This window comes from Equus caballus, chromosome 19 (genome assembly GCF_041296265.1).
Source record: "Equus caballus isolate H_3958 breed thoroughbred chromosome 19, TB-T2T, whole genome shotgun sequence".
Taxonomy (NCBI): domain Eukaryota; kingdom Metazoa; phylum Chordata; class Mammalia; order Perissodactyla; family Equidae; genus Equus; species Equus caballus.
Genome location: NC_091702.1, coordinates 59635353 through 59650427, shown reverse-complemented (window position 1 = coordinate 59650427; position 15075 = coordinate 59635353). Strand labels below are relative to the sequence as shown.

At 41.5% G+C, this 15075-nt stretch overlaps 1 long non-coding RNA gene across 1 annotated transcript in view; it reads right to left on the bottom strand.

Annotated features, from left to right (window-relative positions):
* LOC138919002 (uncharacterized) overlaps positions 1 to 15075 on the bottom strand; it is a 99387-nt gene that overhangs the window by 67857 nt on the left and 16455 nt on the right. The window lies entirely within an intron of this gene.

Below are 15075 nucleotides of genomic sequence, written 5' to 3'. Positions count from 1 at the left end.
GAGAGTCATATGCTGTTTCAATACAAATATTCTCGGTAAATGTGCTACTTTAAATTATTCTCAGCTACTAATTTGAAAGGAGGGCTTTGGCAGTTACATAGAACAACCTGGTTTCAAATGAGGAGAAAGGAGCTAAGGCGAGTATAGAGGAAACTAAAAGAGACGTATGATGAGAGGACATAAAACTGTCTGGTGCCAGTCTGGTAATAATTACACATCACAATTTGGTGTTTTTACAAATGTATTTTATTTGTGTTTTCTTTACAAATTTACAGCTAAGCTGTGTACACAAATAACTTAAAATCTGTCGCTCTGAGATAGGTGCAGCATGGATGATACTGTCACATACCTCCTTGAAGCAAGGCTGTGTGTGAAATGGGTTTGTTTTAAGTAGGGGAACTGTGCTAACAAAGTATCGTTCTGGTAAAGGCACCAGCAATCTCTGTATTTATTGACTATCGGAGACATCCGTAAAGAACAGCCTGAGTTGGGTGTGGCCCTCACATCAGAGAGTAACTATGACAAAGGCAAATGACATCACAAGTGGCTTCTGGGAGGTAGAAGGTGACTCAGCTGGTATTGGCTTGGGTCATCTGAGCCTCTATATTAATGTGCGCCTTCACTTTTTCTCCCCCTACATGCCTCTCGGCACTCGCTTAATGCTTCTAGAGAAGCAAAGAAGGCAGGGCAGGAACCAGAAGACCTCAGTTCTGAACAGTCCTAAATTCTACACTTACAAACTCTGTTCTTTCATCTCAACTAGTTTGGTTTTGTCTTTGGTAAAAAAAGGGAATCACTTTTATTAATTTAGTAAATCTCTTCAGTGTTTGCCAACAGCAAAGGATCATGGAGAATAAAAGAAAAAGTAGAAGACACTGCCTGTAGTGCAGACACAACATCAAAAGGGACAAATAAAACGTGTGCACAAGTAACCCTATCACCATAGATGGGGCTGGGCAGCAAAGAGCAATATAAAAAGTGTTCCTGGTATCCAAGAAGAAAGGGGTTGCTGAGCCTTGTAGTGAGAAGGTGAGGAGAGGGGGAGGTGATGAGGGCAGAGTCCCAGGCAGAAGGAAGAATAAACAAGTGCACAGGAGTGGATCGGTAGAGAACATGGGAAATAGAGGCCAGCGAGCAGCTCTCCAGCATGACAGACTGCAGGCCGTCATTCCAACCCTTGTATGGATCTCCTTTTTCTCTTCATGGATCCCCACCATGTTCATTTTAACCTGTTTTTTACCTACATAAACAATATTAGAGGAGGAGAAGGTCGGAGGGACACTATGTGATTTCCTCCGGGTCTCAAAATTTCCCTAAAGATAGCTGTTTGTCCTGCTAATTCACAAAAGTTCCCTATGAGAAAGGAGCATTTTTGCTTTTGAGTCAATTATTTATTATCACCACCTAGATGAGATCTTACGTGACTTGTTAAAATTATAACTCAGCTTGTAACTACACGTGAGCGAATAATATTTCCCCAGCCCTTGCATCCAAATTCCCCTGCCTCTCACCCAATGCCCCTCCATCCCACCTGCCTTACAGGAAGCAGTGTCTCTCTTGTCCACACCCCTCCTCCGGTGGCTTGCAGGATCTTTGTCAGTAAGTCCTCCTCTTTCCTCCATCTCAATCACCACCTATCTACCAGTTCTTTGTACTCAGCTTGCACAAGTCCATGTTTGCCTTGCCCTCTCCTGCCAATCTCTCATCATCCTCTTAGAATGAGAGGCCCACCCTCCTTGTCCCGACTTCCCATTCTCTCCATGGCTGCTCAGAGGATCATGTCTTCCATGCTTTCTCTTCTGGTCCTCTTCCCATCACTCTGGCAGATCCTTCTCAGTTTCTTAGATGATTCCTCTGCCACTAATCATTTCCTTAAAATACTGATGCTTCAGGGCCAGCCCCGTGGCCACGTGGTTAAGTTCATGTACTCTGCTTCCGTAGCCCGGGATTTGCTGGTTCCAATCCTGAGCGCAGGCCTACACACTGCTCAAGCCATGCTGTGGTGGCATCCCACATAGAACTAGAATGACTTACAACTAGGATATACAATTATGTACTGGGGCTTTGGGGAGAAAAAAAAAAAGAGGAAGATTGGCAACAGATCTTAGCTCAGGGCTGATCTTCCTCACACACACACACACACACACACAAAAAGTGAAGAAAAAAACCCTGATGCTTCAGTTTAGTGACTCACTTTAGTGACTCCCAAATCAAAGGACTCCTAACCCAGGCTCTGCTGGGACCTCCTGACCTTCAGTTCCAAGTGACTGCTTGTCTGCTCCACTTGGATGTCTACAGCAGTCTCAAACTCCTTACTCTTAGAATTGACTCTAATAACCCTTCCTTCTGACTCAAACTCATTTCTCTTCCAATACCCCCTTTGTTAATGGCGTCATAATCCAAGTTATCCATAACCTCAAAATGGGAACTACTCTCATCTTTTTCTCCCTGACTTGATGTATTAATCATCAAATCTTTCCCTGTTTATCTTCCAACAGTGCATGGAGTCCATCCTCTATCTCTGTCCCCACTCCTACTATTTTGGTTCAAGCTTTAGTAATATCTCTTTATAAATGAAAAGTTTTCCCGCTTGGTGTCCCAGCCTCTTGGATGTCCATAATCCAATTCTAATAGGATAATTTTTTTAAACAGTTCTAAAACCTGCTCATTGCTCCTCATAGCGAGGAGAATAAAATACAAATTTCTTGGCAGAGCCTACATGACCCTTTCCATCCTGAATTTTTACCTTTGGAAAGTAGTGTTCCATGGTGGTAAAGTACAATGGCTTTGGTGTCAGACTGGCCTGATTCAAGAGCTGGCTTTGTCACTCACTAGGTGTGTGACTTTGGAATTAAGCCCAAGCTTAAATTCCCAAAGCCTTGGTGTCTTTATTTCTAAAATAAGGATAATAATCACGAGTTGTTGCCAGGAACAATGAAGATCATTATGCAAAGCTCTTAGCAATCTAATTGATGTCCAGTAAGTGTGAAATAAATGGTATTTATTAATATTACTTCTTCATCCTCATCCTCCCATAATAACTTTACATGCAAACCACCATCCAGCCACACTAAATGTCTTGCAGATTTTTTCAAATCTTGTGTTTTTGTTTTTGCTGCTCCTACAGTGTTGGATTCTCTTCTTTTTTTCTGGCTAATAAGTATTAATTTGTCATCAGAGTCTCAACTCAGATATTTTCTCTAAGACATCTTCCCTGATCCTCCCCATCCTCTATCTCAGTCTCTCTGAGGCAGAACTGGGTGCTCCCGCAACACCCCTGACAGTGTTCCATTGATTATATGTGGAGAGAGAGAGAGAGCGAATAGCATTTATTGCCACCACATTGTCATTTTGTGCTCACGTCTGTCTCCCTCACAAAACGTTGAGCTTTTTATGATAGAAACAGAAACTTACTTGTTTGTCTTGAACATCAAAATCAGTTTTACTGGGGGGCCTGCCCCATGGCCTAGTGTTTAAGTTCAGCAGCCTCCATTTCAGCAGCCTGAGTTCACAGGTTCAGATCCCGGGTGCAGACTTACACCACTCGTCAGCCATGCTGTGGTGGCAGCCCACATACAAAATAGAGGAAGACTGGCATAGGTGTTAGCTCAGGGCTAATCTTCTTCAAGCAAAAAAAGAGGAAGTTTGGCAACAGATGTTAGCTCAGGGCAAATCTTCCTCAGCAAAAACAAAAAACCTGTTTTACTGGTAGGTTCTTGGTAAATGCTTTCGAATGCAGAAAAGAAAGTACCATTCTTCACTACCAAATAAGTGGGTATAAGTATAATTAGATGAATGTTCATAATATATGTGTCAAACACAAAAATCATTGCACATTCACCAAAAGGTCTCAAACCGTTGTTACTGGTATTAAACACATTTATTGAAGAGTCAGCAAGCAATAGTGAAAAGAGCAAGGGCATTCAAAGCAGAACAGACTTTAGAGTCACTATTTCCTGACATTTATTATATATCAGGCACTGTGCTAGGAGCTGGGTATACAATGGTAAACTTCATAACTGTATGTTTTGGCAAATTCCTTAAGCTTTGTATTCTTGAGTTTTCTCAACTCTAAATTGAGGACAATTTATGGCACAAGACTGTCGTGTTCATTAAACGAGACCATGTGTATAACCTGCCCAGCACATGGCTAACCTAGCAGATACTTAACAAGTAGTAGACATTTTCTTCCTTCTGTAGGCTGGATGTTCTGGGCATGGAGATGAACAGGACGTGGACCCCACCTCAAGGAGCTCACATTCAGAACTCTGCCTCCTTTCATCAGCCATAAAGGACTCCAGACAAATAATGAACCAAGTGACAGGCTAAATACAAAAGCTACAAAGAACTCTTGACTCCCTCATCCAAAGATAGTGTGATAAGAATACAACAGGGTGTGAAGCTCTCCTCCTGGTCTGGGCATTCAACCAGTATTCCATCATCAGTAACAGCCATTCTCCAACCTTTAATTGCATGCTATAAAAATAAGCATCAGAGAAAAGTATTTGGGAAGAAGTGGAGAGACTCAGTTTAAGATAAATAATTTAGTTCAGTTTGGAATACTTGCTTGCATAGACACAGACGCTAGAGCGTTATTTATTCAAAAACAACATTCACCAGTATTTACTGAAATCTTACTCTATGCCAGGAACTAGCTGATGTGAGAAATAGAGATGGAAAAGACACTGGGCCTGTCCTAAAGGAACATACTTTGCAGTGGTGTTCTCTCCAGTTGCCAATTATTTTGCCTTGTTGCTTAGATTTAGAGTGTAAAAGAATTAGAGGAGAAAATTGAATTTAATTTTTTCATGGAATACAACTCAAGTCCCATTTAGAAAAAGGTATTACTATTCCCAAAAGTAATGTTTTAAGGTTAATTCTTCAAGCCACTAAAATGCAACTTTTTCTATGTTGTTCTACACTCCTCCAAACTGTAGATAGGCCCTAACATATCAATGGATTATGCTCCAAAACTGCATTTGTAAATCTGCTGTTTACAACTCAGAATTATATTACAAAGAAATAGTATTAGAGTGGGATTTTTTTTTTTTTTTACCAACCTGTAAAAGCTGATTGAAGTGCAATATACCTGAGAAATAGGTATTGATGAAACTATAGAGTCAAGCTTCTGTGTATCCTATGCCAAAGGGTATTCAGGGAAATAACTATAAGAGCAATAGTCTTGACAGCTGGGTCAGGACCCCCTCTCTCTTTGCTCCCTTTTGATAGTGGAATGAAAATTTCACAGATCAATGGCACTAGTAGAGGACACCTTGGGGACAGGGGGACAAAGGACAGGATCTAAGTGGTTGCCAAGGCAGGAACTCTAGGAATGAGAAGCTGACGCGGGGAGCTCTTGGGTGAGGAAGGAGACAAAGGTTCCTTATGGCTCCTGAGAATGTAGTCCACGGAATAAGGGCTGAAGGGTCATCTTTTACAGTGATGAAGGATTGGAAGCTAAGCTAGAAGGGAGAGAATTTATACCTGTAAAGCACTCAGTAGTGTTCAATAAATGGTGATGGAGATTTTGGAGATGGTGAGGTAGAGACAAAAATGTAGGCTTTGCTCGCTCATTTGTCTGTTGGAATACAATCTATTTGAAAAATAACCGCACTTGGAGGAATGTGGACTGAAGCCTCTTTGAGCCATGAACTGTTAATGGCAGAGGGAGTGACCAGAGCAGGACACTGATTGGCGCCTGCAGGTAGAAGTGTGGCTCTTGTGACAAAGATAGGATAGGTTTGTCCATCCCCTCATCTTTCCCCTTGCCCGTCCCATTCTTTTCACCTAAAGCTTGAGGTGCAAGAGTGTGGGGTGTGGGGACATGTACCCAGCCAGAGGCAGAGGCAGAGAGAGGAGGAAGGACAGGAGAAGAAGGGAGACAACCCCCAAGGGGAGTGAGAAACAGCGAGGTTCGCCGCAGCCCTTCATACAGTAGGGCGATTCCTACCAGGCAGAGGTGAGGCCCCACATCGTGTGCTCCGAAAATACTGAGACAGGCAGTGTCTCCTCAGGTACTTTAATCAATGTGATGGTCATCCTTTTTCTACTCTCAGTTATATTTTAGCTCTAAGGAATCTGGGCGAGCTTCCAGGAACGGCGCTCAACAGGACTCTTCCAATCTTTCCCTTTAGTCAAGGATCCCACCTATTTTCAGATACCTCCTCTCTCCCCAAATCCCATTGAGGACAGGAACAGAAATGCATGAAAATGTGCCCAAGTGACAGTCTGATTCTGATGAAGTATTCTTTCCACCAATCTTTTCAGAACGGGCGCTCTCACGAGACAATATCCTGATGGAAGTTGCGACACACCTTTCAGATATCAGAAAATCAAAATATGGGCACCACTCTCATTTATAATGACCTTCAGTCAACTTATATTTGCCAACTATAAAGATAATAATTGCTTGATGTACGGTTTGTAATTGGATCACCGTCATCAGTGATTATTTGTTGTTAGAGCAATATTAACAAAATGATGCCCGTGGCAGTCTAATTAGAGCGGCACCATAGGTGACTCAGCTGGCGTTTTCAATATGTTATCTAAGAGGTATGATCAGAAGACAAATCAGAGCCGGCTTGATGACGTTTCTGATCAGAGGCTGCTCTGAAGACAGTGAGTTATTGAAGAAGACAAAGAGCACTGATGACTGGCAGATTCATGCAGGCTATTAGAGGACAACAAAAAGCTATGCAATTTACTAGATTCAACCTCGTTGTGAGGGATAACAATAGACTTTTCCTTCCTTTTCAGCAGCAGGATCCCAAAGTCACAAAAGGTTAGCTATGAAAAGAAGCCTAAAGATTGCTTAGTTCAGTGATACTTAATTAGGAGTACCCCCAAGGGCTTTTTAAAATCTCCTGGCAGATATTTGCAAATTAATCCCTCCCCAGTATCATCACATGTCCATGGGTCCGGGGGCATAGCCTTATGCCTCCCGCATTGAGGATCATGACTGTAAGTAACAGCATAATGTAGGGACTAAGAACAAACACCTGCATGTTAGATAGGTCTGAATTAATGAGGGCTATGTTACTTACCAGGTGTGTGACCTTGCTGAGTTTCTTAAATACTCTGAGCCAGTTTTTTTTGCCTCTGAATTGGGATAATAATAGAATATAATGCAAAATTATGTGCTGAGGAGGAAAGGAGAAAAGGTGCTTAGCTCATCATCTGGCATACATAAGTACTCAACAAATGTTCATATAACTGGTGATGGTTAATTTTATGTGTCAATTCTTCTGGGCAGGGATGCCCAGATAGCTGGTAAAACATTATTTCTGGGTGTGTCTGTGAAGATGTTTCCAGAAGAGATGAGCATTTGAATCCGTGGACTGAGTAAAGAAACTCACCCTCCCCAGTGCATGGGCATCCTCCGATCTGTTGAGGCCCTGAATAGAACAAAAAGATGGAGGAGGGGTAAATTTGCTCAGCTCTGCTTGAGCTGGGGCATGCATCTTCTCCTGCTCTTGGACATCAGCACTCCTGGTTTTTGGGCCTTTGGACTTGGACCAGGACTAACACCAACAGTCCCCCAGTTGTCAGTCCTTTGGACTCAGACTGAGATTACACCGTTGGCTCCCCTGGGGCTCAGGCCTTCAGGTTTGGACTAGAACTACACCCCTGGCTTTGCTGGGCCTCCAGCTTGAAGATAGGAGATCATTGATCTTCTCAGCCTCCATCATCGCATGAGCCAATCCCTCATAATAAATCTCTTTCTGTATATCTATATCTAGCCCATTGGTTCCATTTCTTGGCAGAACCCTGACTAATACATAACTCTGCCAATATTACTATTGAATAAGTTGGGCAGCAGCTATCCAGTATGTTGAGGCAGAAAAAGATTGAAGACCAGAAAGTTAGTCCAACTCACTAAGAGAGAACCTGAGATCCAGAGGCAGAAGTGACTTGCCTAAAGTTACCCAGCTTATAAGAGTCTGGACCAGATTCCAGGCTCCAGATGATAGGTCTGGTACTCTTTAGGCTACAGTGAATTCTGGTATTCTGACAGCTAAAGGAATAGCAAGCTGTAAGGGAAGATGCACTGGCTTAGCGGTTGAAGACATTCAACTGTGCCTCTCACCATTTGCGTGGGGTCCCTAATGTTCCATAAAGTAGGGTAATGCATTGATCAAGGAGAAGAAATCTGCCATGACCGCCACCCAACCAAAGCCTCCTTCCCCACATCATTCCATCCATGTTCCATTATCTTTGAAACTTTGACCTTTCTCACACCAGAATTTGTCCTATTGGTCTTCTATTACCTGAACATTTCAACAAGGATCAGGTGTTAATATTAGATGGCAATATGTGTGTGTATATACATATGTACATACATACACATATCTGGTATCACATATATATGTACACATTTATACCGGGTATATGTACACATACATATCTATATCGAATACGTATTATAGATAAGCCTTTTTATTTCCTTGCCTATTGTTGGTGATACCATTCTGGTTACTATAGTTATAGCTTAAAAAAAAGTAATAATAATAAGCACACACCCACTTCTAGTAGAAGCCTCAGATGGTAGTTCTAAATGTTAAAGTATTTTTAAAAACTTGAAGAGCTGTGAATAATATTTAAGTAGCTTGTATGAGTTTTAAAGGACAGTAATAACTTACCGCAAAGCCTGTCATTCCTGGAACAACAGAATTTGACAGGAAACATGTTAACACATTTAAGGTAAAACCTAGTGAACCACTCTTAGCCTGTCTTCTCTCTCATCCTCTTCTTTAAAACATAGAGCATTTCTGTTTTCCTATCCCTTTCCCTGTATTTTGTATAAAGTGATACTATCTCCAACCACGGGTTTCTCCCTCCTCTTTGCCTGTCTCTCTCCATCTGTCTCAGCGTCTCTCCCTCTTTCTTCCTTCATCTGTTCTTCTCAGGATGGTGCGGCAGCCCAAGTGGCTGCACATGTTCACTCGCCAGCCCATATCATGTGCACTTACTTGTCTTTCCTCCTTTCCTGCTCAGTTTCAGCCCACGAACCTCAGCATTGACCTCTCCCTGTTTTCCCTCAGTCTGCTTCCAGGTATCCTGTATATTACTCAGGGCTCTCCAGAAACAGAACCAATATATTTATTCAATATTATATATATACACACAAATGTATATATAATATCTAAATTAAATATATATACACACATATACATATATATAATATCTAAATTAAACATACACATGTGTATTGTAGTATATAAATTAAATATACATATACACACACATATATGTATAAATATAATACTTGCATATATAAAGAGATTTAGTATAAGGGATTGGCTCACACAATAACGAAGGCTGAGAAGCCCCATGATCTGCTGCCTTCAAGCTGGAGGCCCAGGAAAGCCAGCGCTGTAGCTCGAAACCCTGAGAACCAGACAGCCAATAGTGCAGATTCCAATCACAGTCTGAAGGCCTAAGAACCAGGACACAGAGGGCAGGAGAAGATCGATGTCCCGGCTTCCTCGGTAGGGAAGAGAATAAATTCACCCCTCCTCCACCTTTTCTTCTATTCAGGGCCTCAACACATTAGATGATACCCACCCACGTTGGAGAAGGCCATCTGCTTTACTCAGTTCACTCACTCAAACGCTAATCTCTTACCAAAACAGTCACAAACACACTCAGAAACTATATTTCACCAGCAATCTGGACATGCCATGGCCCAGTCAAGCTGACACATAAAATTAACCATCACCCCTGGCTTCCTGCTGCAACTTCCTCTCATGGCTGTTTACTGCTGCATCCATTCCCCAAACTTTCCCTCCCAGGGTCTGGTTTCCGTATCCAATTCATGCCAGCTACCACACTTCAGCCTGTGACTGTCCCCTTTGTGTGGCTGCTTAACTTTACACCCCCGGTCCAGGACTGTCCCTCCACTCTGATCAGCTCTAGGGTGGTCCCCTCACACACGTTGCCGAACACTCCCTCCTTCCTCCATGTTTGGTCAATCTCCCTACGCTACTCTCCTCACACGCCTTTCTCTTTTTACTTCAACTCTCATTTTTTTTCCCCCATAGAACTAATCATAATACAGAATAAAATTTTATTATAGAATTTATTTTGTATAATGAAGACAATTGAATGTTCCTTAGTCTGAACTTCAAAGGCAGGTGAGTGGAACAAGCTATAACTTAGCTAAGGAAACAACATTAACTACAGTTATTTTTACTTACTTATTACTTTCCTACAATCTCTCAGTTGAGAAAAGAACTCTCCACCCTCAGAAAATATATGAAAGGGGTCTTAATCTAATTTTCTTCTCTTTATTTGCTCTAATATTCTGGTCACTGTATGGTTTCCAACAAATTATTTGTTTTTACTTCCTAAGGAGGTGAAAGGTATTTTGATTGTTTTATTTTTTCCTGTTCAATGAAAATGGCTTTTAGAATAAGCATGTTTTGCAGAAATACTGATCATAACTCTGTCACTGATCGTAACTCTGCAACAATGAAAAGAAAGTCAAGAATAACACGGACAAAACAATTACACAAAAACTTCAGATTTTTGGAAATTACTAAATCTGAGACAAGATGGCTTGCATAGCTTCCCCTTTTCTCTGTTTTTTTAAAAAAAAATTCATAGGTTTTGAACTTTCAGAATTATAAAATCAATTTCAACGTATTTATAACTATATGACTGAGCAGCCTAAGGAAGACTGAAAAAATTGGAAAGATTCAATTCACTATGACTCATCTAAATGGGCCAAAGAACTAGGCAGTCTCAGATTCATTTCCCTTTCACTTTATTAAAACAAGCCCAGCTCAGAGACAAATGGAATTTTTAATCAGGAGTGAAATTGTCCCAGCCAACTCTTCTGGTCTCTTGTTGACTGAACATGCAGAATATCCTTTAAGGACGAGAGAGACGCGCATGGGCATGGCGGGCTGCACCGGAGCCCTCTCCCCAGCGTGATCTTCTGCAGTCCCCACAGTGGGTAAGATCCCAGTTCAGCGAAGCCCTGAAACTCATCTCAATCCCAAACTCTTCAATTTGGTGTGGTTTTTAGACACACCCCTTTCCAAGACATACATTGGAAAGGAAAACGAAGAGGATATGTCCTCCTCCCAGTCTGTAAAAATTAACAATTTTAATCTGCCAATCAGCCCCAATTCCATTGAAATAAGTCCCAAATTGAATCAGGCAGCACCAGGTTCCTACCACGATCGTCTTAGGTTTATGTCACAGTGATCATAGACGATTTGTTGATTCATTAATTAATTTAACAATCATTGAGGGCCTTCTGTATACCAGGCACCATGCTAAGTACCTGGTCAGATGCTGGTCAGCAAAACAGGTATGAGACTGTCTTGAGGCTCTCAGGGATGGTTACAGGCCTACAAACTTTTGTCTTCCTGATGATTCCTCTTCTCACTTTTGCACATGACCTCTTCAGAGCCATTGCCACGTGGTGACTGTTGCCTCCTCTGCTCTGGCCCTGGCCATGTCTTGTCACTGCTACTACCACAGGTTTCAGGGCCTTCACTTTCCTTGAGAACTACCCTCTCCCCCTGGCGCACTTCCTTGGCTCCTTATTGTTGAGTGACAGACTGTTGACCGGGCGACCCAAAAGCCATTTCCCACTCTCTTCTACCATGCTGACTCCAACGACGGAGGCTACATAGTCAAATATATACTTTTTCAGCTTCCTTTCATCCCCTAGCCCCAGATGTAAGCAGAGATCTGCTGGAGGGAATTCTGGGGGAGCTTGCTTCCTTGATAAAGAGGGACACATGCAACTGGTAGTACTTCCAAGTTTCTCCTTCTTCCTGCTTTGGAAGCAGAAATAATGGCTGGAACTTATACAACACTTATACAGTGAAGATGAGGAAGGAATCACAAAGATGCTGGCCCTGACACTGTTGAGCTACTAAGACAACATCAGCAACCTGTACCACAGGACTCATTATATGAGGAATAAACCTCTATTGTTTAAGCAAACGTAGTTGGATTTTCGTTACTTGCAGTCAAACGCAATTCTTGTTGACATATTGCCATTGCCACTATCACAGCCAAAACTGCCTCTGCATCATAGGAATTTGGTGAATCTTTCTATTCCTATGCTGGCCAGAACGAGGGTGAAAACTCAACCCAGAGTATTATACAGTTCCGATGAAATCTACCAGCACATCGGGATTCTCATGGTTGCTTGGTGCTCATCAACTTTTATTCTGGTTCGTTTCCTGGGGGTACCTATCCAAATCACCTTGTGGACCTGGGTGTGAGAAGTAAGACCTGCAGTGTGTGTATGGGTTCAATCTCCATGCCAGTGGAGTAACATAGACGCCAGCTCACTTCAGAGAAGATTACGGCACCTCAACTTTTAAATACTCCCCTAGTAGGAAAGAATCCACAAACGTCCTCCTGCATCTTAATCTCCCAGTGATATGAATACTAATTTCAAGCTCTGAAGGTACACATGCAAATAACCTCCAATCACTAAGGTCGTTTATTCTAGAGGATTTAAGTCCTATTTCATTCTAAAGGAGAATCACATTTAAATATTCTAAACTTCACACTCATAATCTCTTTCTGTCTTCCTGTTACTAAATAGAAAGTGTTTCCTATCATAGCGAAATCTCTTGATCTGGGCTGTGAAGCCCATCTCCTCCCACTTTCTCAGGAGCCTCCCTCTCTGGATTACATCCATTGTCTCTTACCAATGTCTTTGAACTCTCCTTCTGATCCAAACTTGTTCCTTATCTTTTAAACATACTATTGTCTCTCCTATTTAAAAAAGCTAAAACTGAAACTAAATTTTACTAGACTACAAATCTCCAACAAAATCTTATCTATTCTCCCAATTACAAAATATATAGCTATAGCTTCAATTTCTACTTCCTCCTACTATGGACTTCTCAGTCCACTCCAATCTGCTTCTGTCCTTACCACCGAAATTCTAGCAGTAAGTCACCAATAGCCTGCATGTTGCCAGGTCGGTGAAAATGCTCAGGTCTCTCCCATTGAACTCCCAGCTTCCTCTGCACACAGGTTGCCCCTCCTTCCTCTGTAACAATCTCTTCTCTTGCCTACCCTCCTTCCATGCCCCCATACTTCCCTTGCTTTTCTTCTGACTTACTATCAGCCCGCTATCCTGACTTCGCCTCCTTTACCTGACTTTTTGTGTAGACTTTCCACAAGGCTCAGCCTTGGGCCCTCTTCAATTCTCTCCCAAAGTGATCTCATCTACTCCTGTATCTTCAAACACCGTCTACAGGCAATGGTTTCAAAATCCTGTCTCCAACCCAGACTGCTTTTCTGAGTTACAGACTCAAAGGTCCAAATGTTCATAATATCTCCACTTGGGACACTTGAATGTGTTGTAAGAGCTCAAATACAACATGTCCCCAAATAAACTTATCTATAACCACCTTGCCCCCAAACTGCTTCTCCTCTAGCGTTCCCTATCATGGTAAATGGTACCAACATCCTCCCACATGATCCAGCCAGAAGCTCGTGAGCCATCCTTAATACTCCCTCTCCTTTAGTGATCGTCCCCCACGCCCCCCAAAAATCAACCACAAATCCAGTTGACTCCTCCTCCTAAATCCATCTGCTTTCTAATTTCAGTCACCATCATCTCCCACCTGGACTACCCAAGTTACCCTCTAACTAGTTTCCTCTAGCCCACTTCTCCTCGCTCCAACCCCATTTTTCACATGGCAGTGAGAATAATCATTTAAAATGCAAATCTGATGAAATCATTCCTCTACTAAAACCTTTTCATGGCTTCCCAGTACTAAGTATTAAATCCAAAATCCTTCTTAGTATTTCCTGAACAAACAAGCTCTTTTTTGCCTCAAGTCATTATGTCGGCCTCTGCCAGGAATGCTGTTTCCTCCAGACTGTGCACAGCAAACTCTCACTCATCTTTCAGGTATGAGCTTAATTACTATTTTCTTAAGGAAATCTTTCCTGATTAAGTTAGAAATAGTGTCAGATACCCTATTTACTTTCATAACAACTTGTGATTTTCAATTATAGGACTTGTCACCATAGTAATTAAATCCTACCTATGTGATTATCTAGTAAGGTGACCCTAACTAAATCCTATAAGCTCCATGAGTGTAGAGACTGGGTATAATTTGCTCACTAATATATTCTAAATGGCAAGCAGGGAATAGTAGATGCTCAATAACATTTGCTGGATATATGAACTGAGTTTTATATAGTTCTGGCTTTAAGACCTGTATTGACGTCCTATTCTGTTCACAGCCATATGTGACTTTAATTTTGACTAAATACTTAGATGTTAATTATGACAAATATTTAATTATGATAATTATTTAATTGTAACATATTTATACTTCCAGAAGTATTTAATTATGAAAAGGAATATGTTCCTACAAACTAAAAGAAGTTCTGGATTTTTCTAGGAAGTTCATGTTAGGGATGGAATTTCATTGTTCTTGAAGACTACTGGCCAGGTAATTGTCATGTATTTTTAAAACGAGGAAAGAAAAAAGTCAAAAATTGATTGGTTCAATAAAATTGGTATATTGCTCATCCAGGTTCAAAATATGTTAGAATAACATCTGTCACCTTTTTGAGACATCTTCTAAGTTGAATGAAATTTTAATTCCAAATCTAGAGCTGTGAGATTAAGTAAGAATAGAAGTTGAAGAGTGACACTCCAAAAATGTCCTCTGGCAACATTCTAATAGGAGGACTTAAAGGCCAGTCTGTGCCCCTGAGGTCCTTTATTAATACGTGTGGGAATAGAATGATTAACATGGAATGAGAGACTACAGGGGGAAACCCCTGCCAAAGAGAATAAAGACTGATGAGGATTTGAATTCTGAGAGAGTCTAAATTCTCAAGGGTTCTGATCTACTGACACGAGAATACTGTGGCAAACAGAAGTGAGGGGAAGGAGTAATTAGAGCAGATTTCTCAACCTTGGCACTATTGACATTTTGCAATGGGTAATTCTTTGTTGTAGGCAGCTGTATTGTGCGTTGTCGAATATTTAGCAGCATCCCTGGTTTCTACCCAATGGATGCCAACAGTACTCCCCCCACACAAATAGCTACACTCAAAAATGTCTCTAGACAT